This window comes from Lucilia cuprina, chromosome 3 (genome assembly GCF_022045245.1).
Source record: "Lucilia cuprina isolate Lc7/37 chromosome 3, ASM2204524v1, whole genome shotgun sequence".
NCBI classification, from domain to species: Eukaryota; Metazoa; Arthropoda; class Insecta; order Diptera; family Calliphoridae; genus Lucilia; species Lucilia cuprina.
In genome coordinates, this window is record NC_060951.1 from 66,332,825 (window position 1) to 66,341,194 (window position 8,370).

Below are 8,370 nucleotides of genomic sequence, written 5' to 3' on the forward strand. Positions count from 1 at the left end.
AAACGAAACAAGAAAAGTGTTAATTTAAAAAAAAAAAAAATGGAAAAGTTTATTTTTATTTAAGAAAAATAAAATCAAACAAAAATAAGCATATGATAAAATTAATAATGCTTGTGTGACGTAAATCTATTAATTATAAAATGTTTTATATTTATTTAATATCTTAATTTTGTGTTTATATTTTTAAATAAAAAAATACTCAAAATATTATTAAAAACATAATAATGTATTTTTTCTGCGTTTTTGTTTCAACACACAAAAAATAAATATAAACACAAACATTTAATAAAAGGTAATTAAACATGTTAAATGTTGTCTTTGCTGTTTATTTAAAAATTATGAAATAGTATCGTGTTGTAAAGTTTTATTTTAATTTAAAGTGAAAGAGCGAAAGTGTAAGTGTTTGTCTGTGTGAGTGTGTTGCCATTGGCTGTGTCCTTGAAATTTAGGATGTTTTCTATACTACAAGTAAGAAAAACCGATTATAAAAAAAAATACACAACGACATCCGATAAAGCACTTCATTTTCAATTGTTAATTGCGAGTTATTTTTACTAATTTCTCCGTGAAAATAGTTCTAATTAAATTCATTAAAAAGTTTGTAAATGATTTAATTGTTTTATTTTATTATTGAGATAAAAGTTATTAAATTGCGAAAAGAAAGTTATGTCAAATTGAAACAAATAAAAACATTTTACCAAACAAAAAATATATATTCTTAAATACAATTATAAACATTTAATTGAGCCCCGTATATACTTTAAATAGTTTTGTTTTGATTTTGTCAAAATAATTGTGATAATTGGCAAAGTTTGTGCTTTTACAAATACTTATATCGAAAGAAACATGCTGACATCTCGTAAATGAAATCTTTTTCTCAATATACGATAATGATGCATCATCATAAATGTGGCAATTATAGTCTGCTGCTTCAAAATTTCAGTTGTGTGGTGTTAGCATGTGACTATCGATATACATATGTATGTATCATGAATAAAACATGATATTTTCATATGATTCGATTAAAACATTTGATTTTGACTAATGAATAAGAAAATGACAAAATAATATTAAAGTGTTTTTGAGCAAATAATTTATAAGTTTAAAACAAATCTAATAATATAAGTTTGTTTCTATCGCATAAATATATATTGATTCTAAGATACCTGTGATAGGTTACGTTCAACCTCAAACTTTCAATGCCAAACTTTATTATTAGGAAACAGGACGGACAAACCCTATTTCTAAAACATAAGTAATACTTCACGACATGAGCCATGAAGGTTTCGATTATAATTACCAATTAACATTTTCTCCTCTTTTTCGTTCCTGTCTTAAATATAGAATGATATAGAGTGTGAGTGAATTTGTTGCTTGTATCAAAAAAAATTATAATTAATGATTTTTTTCTACATTATTTCTATGTTTTGTGGAAGGAAATACAAATATAATAAAATTTTTAAGCAGATCTTAAAGAAATTGTTTATGCCTGTATACTTTGAGTCCGTAGAATTTACAAAAAGGCAGTTTCTTTTTGTAAAAAGAAACATTTTTACTTATTTACACATAAACAAATGGTAATGATGATACCTAAAACCAAGATGTATGGCTCGATGACAATTAAAGTCACGTTTTTTAAGAAAAATAAAAGCAAAATGAAAATAACAAAAAAAGGATAAATAATGTATTTTGAAATGAAGGAATTTATAGGTACACAGAAAAAATTAAAAATGATTTATGAAATTGCTCATATTAATAATAAAAGTTTTGATTTTACTCTAATCATCAAATTGATACTATTGATTAACTGAAAATTAAAAATGTTAATTGAAAAAAGTGGCAAAAATTTCAATTAAAACAGTATTATTGTAATTAATTCGTTTAATTAGATTTGGTGGCATATTTTGAACGCGTCTTTAATGAATTTGATTAAATTCCTAATTATTATTATAATTTTAAATATCAACTAAAAGAAATAATTATTCCAATTGAAGATTTATCTAAATTGTTTTTATTGAATATACATAAAACTAATATACATACATAAATTAAATACATACAATACATAAAGTATGTATTTTATGTGTTTTTTAGATATACTCCATAACTTATCCACCGCGGTCATGTGCCAAGAAATGATCTAATAACAGACAATAAAAGAAAACTTAGAAACACGTACGAGAAATTATCGCTCAAAACTTACCTTATGTTAAGTCCACTGCGTACACATATTTCTAAATGAGAACTTTTTACTTAAGTAGGTCCACATAGCAGAGATGTGTAAATTCCCGCCCATTTCGTTTTTGAATTGAATTAACACAAATTTTTATAAAATAACGAAAAATTCTTATATGCAAAAGTTTTAAACAGTTTTCTCTTTTTTATTTTATTTTATTTTCTTTTATATAATTTTATTTTATTTTTTACAAATGTCAAAATATTTAAAATAATTAATATTTAATACTGATTAACGTCTTTATTGAAAAAAATTACTGAATATTTTTTTCTGTGTATAGATGGTTGTACCCAACAAACATCAATTTCAGTTATATTTCTCAGTGAATAATATGATTTTTTAATAGCTTACACTACAGCTAATTTACTCAATTTATACCCTAGCTACACTACTAAAGTGGATAGTATACCCTACACTACTAAGGATATTCCAACCGACTAAATCACTTTTTGATTCGATTTAACGAAATTTATCCGTTCTTTAACATCAAATGATAATATCTCAGAAACAAAATTAAAAAAGTATTTTCATAGGAAAAAATTTTTAGAAATTGAAATGTTGAAGATTTTTTATTGTAAAATATAGGCGAATTGTACGAAAAGATATTTTTTGTTATATTAAGCTATAAGTGAAGATAACTCTACAAAATAGTCCAAAAATCGTGTTTTTTATATTTTCAGGAGATGATGTCTTCAATCCCAGATGTGATAGAGAAGTTGAGATTCTGACTCTGCGCGGTTCAATTTTTTATACTTTCGTCACTAGGTTAGTAATTTGTTGACCTGTGTTATGGATCGAACTGTTATGTTTTCTTATACTTATAAGATTCTGCATGGCAGAATATTAAAGTGGAAACTATAAAATAAATAAATGTGAATCTTAAAAAGACTGTTCTTTCCAAAATTTTAATGAACAAAATGCATCCTAGAAAAACTGGTTCCCATTTACATGTTTAAATAAAATTAAAAATTATAATTTTTTAAACATTTCATTTTTGCATGTTGGGTATGCATTCAAGTGTAGTACAAAATCATCATCGTCTGTATGAATAAAATTGTAAAACTTATGACTACAAAAGAAATTAATAAAAAAGATGTAAAATATGAAAGAATAAATATTTATACCTCCTTTTGTTAAATAAATATGTATATTGTAGGAAAAAGCACAAAAATACACTTTAAATTTTACAAGTAGGAAAACATACAAATACTTATATTAAAATGTAGGGTCATCCTGGACAATAAAATATAATTTTTATATATTAAATATGGTTCATCTGAAACTAATACAAATTCCTGCCAAAGAATTCAGCTTTCTTTATTACAATATAGATAAAACTATTTTCGTTTGGTAATTCAATTTCGTGTTTTGTTTTACCAATTTCTGTAGGAAGTGTTGCAATTGAAATTTAAATATATTTAGGGAAACCCTAATCAAGAAATTGATATACTCAACAACTACACAGGTTAAGAAGAAAATATGTTATAATGCTTTCATGGAAAATCATTCTTATAAATTCATAAAAGCGTAAAATAATATGATATTTGTTGATGTTTTGTATGCGTGAGTATATTGAGAGATTGCTTTAGATATTTTTTTATGTATATAGGCATTTGATATTGTCAAGTGTTAAAACAACTAAAAAATCTTTACTTATGTTGTAGTATTTCTACGGTTCAGTTGACACTATTGACATAGATTTTTACAAAATTTAACAATCGTTATGAAACAGATATTGTAGATTTTGATTTAATATATGCATAACTAGTTATATTCATCTATGATTTGACTAAACAATGGGAAATTGGTGAAAATATCTTCAATAGAAATATTTTATCTTTTTCATGATGCCCAAGCAATAATTGAATTTAGACCGCGGGAGATAGACTATTAGAGGACCTATGTCCCTTTCTTGTATGGCGATACGCGACTATCATTCCCACTTCCTTTGTTTTGGATTAATTATGGACTATTTGTTTTTTTAAATGTATATTTAAAATAATCAATATACTTTATTAATTAATATTTCTTTTTGCAGATTATCACAATATTGAACTTCTGGAGAAGAAATGAAAATAATTAAAAGCAATTAAAAATTAAAGCTCATGCAACTCTATAAAGCAAAAAAACATAAAACAATATAAAACACTATTTAAAATAGAAAAAATATAACAAAATAGAAAAATAATTATAAAATAACCAATTCAAAGTGTCAACATATCATTAAATTTATTTAAAAATATCTAAAATTATAGTTAAGGAAAAGTAACAAAAACAAAACATAATGGTAATCATGTCCATTTAATAAAATATATTAAGTAAAATATTTTTTACAATACTAATTCAACAACAAACCCCTAATTACTTCTACAACATACAATACATTTCTTATTAAATAAAATATAAACTTTAAATAAATCAATTTAAGTGAAACCAAAAGGAAGCTTCATAATGCAACAAAGAAAATTTATAAAATAATTATGAAAGATTTGTCTACATAATTTTATTTAATCTAAATTTCTACACTACAAAAAAAAAAAAAACTTTTCAATCTAAAAGAGTTCATCGTATTTTTTCAATTATTTTCTTCTAATACAATTCAAAGTGTTCGCGTCGAGTGTGTATATGACTCGGTATTTGAAAAACAAATTTTCGTGTAAATCGCTGGTTCATTGTTTATGTGTTTATAGGATATTTTTAAACAATAAAGCCAAATATTAATAAAAAATAATTCCAAAATTTCAAAACAAACAAACAAATTTAAAAATAATAAACAAATTTATAACTAGTAAAATGAAATTGCAATAATTAATATATATGCATCGTAATAATTAGCAATAATTTAAATAATAATAATTTTCAATAAATACAAATAATTATAATCATTATGATAATTTATGGCCTATAAAATAAAAAAAATCTTTAAAAAAATATTTTTCTCCGTGGAAATAATTATAACAATAATAAATATTGAAAACAACAACAAAATAACTTTATTTAATTTTTTTCGTAATTAAAATATAGTGTCGTAGCTGTATGAAAATTTAAAATCTTTATTAAACAATTCATCAGTATAATATAACAACAACAGCAACAACAACATATTTAAGGTGAGTCTTTGTAATGTAAGCTCATTAAATATATTCTTATTGGCCTAAATATGAGTTTTTATATTTATTAGACATCTTAAATCGTATTTTAAGGTATAGTCATTAATGGAAAACGATTAAGATAAATGTTTCAAATTCAAACTTTTTAAAATTTTATTAGAAAATCCTTATGTGATTAATCGATTGTAAAGAAGGAATAATATGTTAAAAACATTTGGCTAAAAGCTCTCAAAGATTAGCGGTACTTGTGATTTGATAATATTTTTAGAAATTTATCTTAAATATTAAGTGTTAAAAATTTTATGAAAAACTTTTACAGAATATAAAATTACAGATAACAAAAAAATATATATTTGAGGTGTCCGTAAAATCGATTAATGTAAATCCATAAATTATAATAGTCAAAATATACAATACTGAAAACTTTCCTAAAGGCGTTATGAAATATTATTTAGTTTTCAACCGATTTAAATGAAATATAAAAGACCACATTTATAATGACACAAAATAAAATCTATACTTTAACCCTTAAACGTAAACATATTTTGAAACTTATATAAAATTTCCGTAATAAATATGAAATAAATATTAATAATTATATATTCCGAAAAAAAATGTGGGTGATCAAGTAAAACTTATATCAGATTCGATTTTAATACATGAAATTGGTTTTAAAAGTTTTTACAAACCTTAATTTCGTTGTCCAGTGTAACCGCAGTTTGAGCTTTAATGAGCCTTCACGTGTAAAATAAATAAAATGTGTCAACAGTTCAACAAAATTTGTTTATATTTCTACTATAACTCATCCTTACTAATATCAAAAACTTAAACATAAAAAATTTCTTAAACAACATAACTTGCTTGCAAATTGTGTATTCTTTAGCTTAAATTTCTTTTGAGTTATTAAGGATTTAAAGATTAATTTAATAAAAAAAGCTCTCCTACTTGTATGTGAATAAACAAATGTATGTTTGTATGTTGTTTATTTGTCATCAAACATCTATGTGAAATTATGTAAATTACTTATTTTCTTTCTGTTGATTATCCCTCAAGGTAACAACAGTGTTTCTTGTCTACATTCTTGTTTGTAGATCTACAGATGCATACAAACATACATAAATACTTACACATAGTAAAGTTTTTATTGTTTGTTGATTTTTGTTTTACAAACAGAAATTGTTGCTTTATGACCTTGAAAGACATAAAGGCTAAAGACTGACTAAAGACTAAAATTTACTCATCTATTCTATACAACTCGGTTCAGTTTTGTTGTCTAATGTTATATTTATACTAACTTGACTTGGTTAAGCTTTCATTTTATTTTATTTTTGCTTTAAGTTCATTTCTTTCTTTTATTTTGTATACCTATCATCATAAAAGATAATGGGCATATTGATTTTGTCATTTCGTTTGTAACACAACACATGTGCGCTCTTATTAAACTCTAAGACGATTGAGCCATACCCGTCTGATGTCGTTCTGTCTGTCTATCCGCCTGTAAGGTTTGTTAGTAGTGGAAATGGACAAATCGGTCCACATATTCGTATAACCCGCATACAATTGGCCCCGAAAAACTGCTTCAACATTCATAACTGTTTTAAAAATATGAATATAGCGATCTAATTTTACATTAATAAATTTCATATTTCACCCAAATTTTATGAGGATCGGTCTATAATTGACCCTTTATACTTTACTTTAACACTCATTACTGTCATATAAATAGATACATAAATCATCCTACCGCAGACATCAGCCAATTATTAAATTAAGCCCTATTCCTAATATCAAATTGATGTATATAGTAAAGCATTCCTTTTATAGCATACTATTTGATAGATAGGATGGTTGTAAGATTAAGCCTAAGTAGTAAAACACTCTTATTTGTTTGTATTTGTTTAGTTTCATGCGTAAGGGTCCAAGTTGTATTCTCTACTATTTTACTACTGCAAACATCTAAATACATCATCATATTATTAAAGGGAAGAATATTTGTGAATATGCATATAATATAGTAAATGAAAATTGTAGTAAAGAAATATAGTATACATAAATATGTATTCATTTTCTCTATGTATGTGAGCAATTAATATTCCAGTACATTTTAGTAGGTTTTGGGTTTTTGTTATTTAGTATTTGTGTGTGTAGTTATATTTAATTAAGTTTAATTTTAACTCATTAATCATAATCAACATTATTACAATAATGCTGATTAGTTTTTATAAAATTAAAAGAAAAATGTTATGGAAAGAGTAAAAAAAATCCAAGAAATATCTATTAAACAATTAATATTGGCAGTGATAAATTATAATTAATAATTTCTTAAAACACTTAACCTGTAAAAAAGTTGTACATATGCTTGTAATTTTTTTCTTCATTCAAAATTAAAATTTCAAGACCTAATATACTCTTGCACTAATTATTTTAGAAGACTTTTTTGTAATAAAATTTTTTTCTCAAGTGTCATAAAATATGTACATTATAAGAATTGTATATTTAAAGAAAATTAAGTTTTCTGTTTATCAAAAACAAAAGAAAGATTTGTGTATTTAAAAAGGAAAATATGAAATTACTTTCTAAAACTAAACAAATGAAAACAACAACAAGGTCAAACAAATGCAAAAAGTATGAACAACTATTAAAACTACAACAAACTAAACTATACAATACAATTCAACTACATTATTAAAAAATGCTTACATTTTGCAGTTATAATAAACCCCATTAAATACACTTGTATACTCAGAGAATCCTTTCTAACTTTTGTTTTTCATTTATTTAAGTATTTCCTTGTTCTTGTATTTCTTTGTTCGTTGTTATTGTTGTAGTAACTTAACACCACCGCAACTGTCAGTTCCATAAATATGTTTTACCTATAATGATTTTTTAAAATACTTAGTTACTTATATTAATATAAATTTTGATTATCCGATTAATTAAAATTATACGATTGTTAATCGGATATTCAATTTACCTGCCAGCATGTATAACTTGTAGGCAGTAAAGTGTCAACGTGGAAATGTT

General features: G+C 23.9%; 1 long non-coding RNA gene across 1 annotated transcript; it reads left to right on the top strand.

The window, feature by feature from the left end:
* The first annotated feature begins 233 nt into the window (after positions 1 to 233).
* LOC124418899 lies at positions 234 to 4,424 on the top strand. The gene is made up of 3 exons (XR_006940291.1): positions 234 to 292; positions 2,917 to 3,001; positions 4,275 to 4,424. It is a non-coding gene; the product is annotated as an uncharacterized LOC124418899 (long non-coding RNA).
* The last annotated feature ends 3,946 nt before the right edge of the window (positions 4,425 to 8,370 follow it).